The following is a 2,861-nucleotide window of genomic DNA, read 5'->3' as shown; positions in this document are numbered from 1 at the left end:
GGGTTCGATTCTCAGCACCACATACAAACAAAGATGTTGTGTCTGCCAATAACTAAAAAATATTAAAAAATTCTCTCTCTCTCTTTCTCTCTCTCCCTCTCTCACTCTCTCTTTTTTTTTAAATGCACCAAACACATTCACATTTATTTTCTTTTTTTTTTAAGCAAATGACAAAGACCCAGTATACCAGATTTTTAAACCTAAGCTTAACATTACATATTTAAACAATTGTCAAAACTTTACTAAGTTGCCAGCATTCATGCACAACTAGAAAACATCCTTATTTATATTAAACCAGAAATGTATTACCATTAATGCATTAATATCTTTCACTACTAAATACTGAAAAAAAAAAAACCAAATTACTTCTACAGGAGCCTCATCCTGGCAATGTTAGCTCACAGCAGGCTGACACTACTTGGCTCACATATCAAACACAATGGGAAGCAGATCCATGCTGGTGTTAGAATACAATCTTGTCCTAGCACTACTCAAAGTCAAGGCTCACCTTGGATAACGTTTAATAAAAAAGCAAAGTGCATACAGAGATTACAACAATTTTAAAGACAAAAAAATGGTCCTATTGTGTGGTCCCAACAATAAACTCAAAAGTCTATGACAAATAGGGGCTCCGATGAGCTGTTTATAAATACTTTAGATTAGGTACAATTATGCTGAAAGTCGAGTTCGTCTGAAATCTTCAAAAAAAATGTTCCTGTTAATCCTCAAATGGTGCTTGTTATAGTTTAACATTTCTGTTAAATGCGTGCGTTGAATTACTTGTTATCCAAGCGTAGCAGCTGCTCCTTACCATTTATCGTTAAGGACTTTAACTGGCCGTCTTCTTCAACTTCTACTCTTTCTTGACCATTCTCGACGATTCTTTTTGTAGTGATTTTTCTCCCATTTACTATTTTGGTAGAAGTTGATATTGATTTGAAGCTACCCATCCCGCTGCCACCAAATGATGTAGAAGAGAATGAGGTAAGGCCACTGTGACCTAGTGACCCAAATGAAGTAAATCCTGTATCAAATGCAGAAAATCCACCTCCAAATGTTGGAAATCCACTGAAAGCGGAGAAAAATGAGCCTGTACCTCGGTTTCTGCTTCCTCGGGGACCTCTTCGGTTCCCAAAAAAGTCATCAAATGTATCTTCAAAGAAGTCGAAGGAAAATGGGTTCCTTCCACCAAAAAAAGTCCCTGAAGACATCATCTGGGTTCCGGAATGTGAAGCCAAACTCAAATGGACTGTCAAAATGACTTCCACCTCCACCTCCACCATTTAAGCCTTCTTTGCCATACTTGTCATAGATGTCCCGTTTTTTAGCATCTGATAACACCTCATATGCCTCAGCTACTTGTTTGAATTTTCTCTCTGCTTCTTCTTTATTCTCAGGATTTTTATCTGGATGCCATCTTAGTGCAAGTTTCCGGTATGCCTTTTTGATATCCTCGGGTGAGGCATGTCTCTGCACGCCTAGAACTTCATAGTAATCCACCATGTTTTAACAGATTGTTGGAACAAGTCCGAGGACGCGGCGGACGGGACGGGGCGGACGGACGGGTGCTCAAGGTGCGGCACGGCTGCGCTGGTGGCGACGGCAGCGGCTCCTCGCGCTTTCCTTTCTCTCACTCTCTCTTTAAAAAAAAAAAAAGAAAAAGAAAAAGTCAGGTAATTGGAGGTTACTACAGGATTTAAGGGCAATAAACCATGCAATTTAGCCTATGCGTGCCGATGTCTTGGGGGGCACCAGAATCAGGAGGCACCACAGCTTTGTAGGTTCAAACAGCAATTCTTTATTCCGGATCTCACACCAGCCTCCACACGCGTTCAGGGGCAATTCCCAATATGTCCGATCCCAAATCCTACTCCACGAGGCTTTTTCCAAATCCCGTTTTAATCTCACGAGAACTCAACGGGAACAAGCAGCAGGAACACCCTAATCCCAGCAGCAATAATCTTCAACCTCAACTTCCCTAAAACCCATATTCTTAAACCAGGAAACGCCTTAAACCGGGAACACCCTAAACCCAAGGACCGGGATACTTCCTCAAACCTGCAGGATACTTCCTCAAACCTGGATCCACCCTCGATCACCTTGAGCAGGGTCATCTTTCTCAAACACACAAGCAAGGTCGCAGCAAATTTCCAAGGCAAGTCCATTTAACATGGGGTACACTGGCAAGGATTAGGATGCGTCATACCTACTTGGTAATGGCCCTCAGCATATGGGATCTTTGCATCATGGACTTCCTTCCCCCACAGCAATTCCTTTAAATTATAACTTAATGGTAATAGATCTAAAAGATTGTTTTTTTCTCAATAAGGTTGCATCCTGAGGATTGTGAAAAATTTGCTTTCAGTGTCACAGCAATTAATTTTAAAGAACCCATTAAAAGATATTGCTGGAAGGTTTTGCCTCAAGGGATGCGTAATAGTCCAAATTTATGTCAAAAATTTGTGGGTCAAGAGATAGCTCCTATAAGAGATAACTTTCCTGATGCATATATTATTCATTTTATGGATGATATATTATTGGCTCATGCTAATGCAAAATTACTTTCAGAAATTTTTACTCAGAGGCTTCACTTACAGCAATGGGTTTATGCATTGCTCCTCAAAAGATACAAAAGATGCCTCCCTTTCAATATTTAGGTCAGATAATCCAAGGATTATCCATCCTCAAAAATCTACAGATAAAATTTAAGGAAATACATACCCTTAATGACTTTCAAAGATTATTATGAGATATTAATTGGATGAGGCCATCCTTAAAACTAACTACTTCTCATTTAAGTCCTTTATTCCAGATATTACATGGAGATCCTTCTCCAACTCTCCATGTCAGCTGACAATAGA

General features: G+C 39.8%; 1 pseudogene; it reads right to left on the bottom strand.

Moving 5' to 3' along the window:
- Positions 1-451: 451 nt before the first annotated feature.
- LOC144255341 (dnaJ homolog subfamily B member 6 pseudogene) lies at positions 452-1,626 on the bottom strand (annotated as a pseudogene).
- Between the last annotated feature and the right edge of the window lie 1,235 nt (positions 1,627-2,861).

Source organism: Urocitellus parryii, chromosome 6 (assembly GCF_045843805.1).
Source record: "Urocitellus parryii isolate mUroPar1 chromosome 6, mUroPar1.hap1, whole genome shotgun sequence".
Taxonomy (NCBI): Eukaryota; Metazoa; Chordata; class Mammalia; order Rodentia; family Sciuridae; genus Urocitellus; species Urocitellus parryii.
This window is presented reverse-complemented; position numbering and strand designations above follow the sequence as displayed.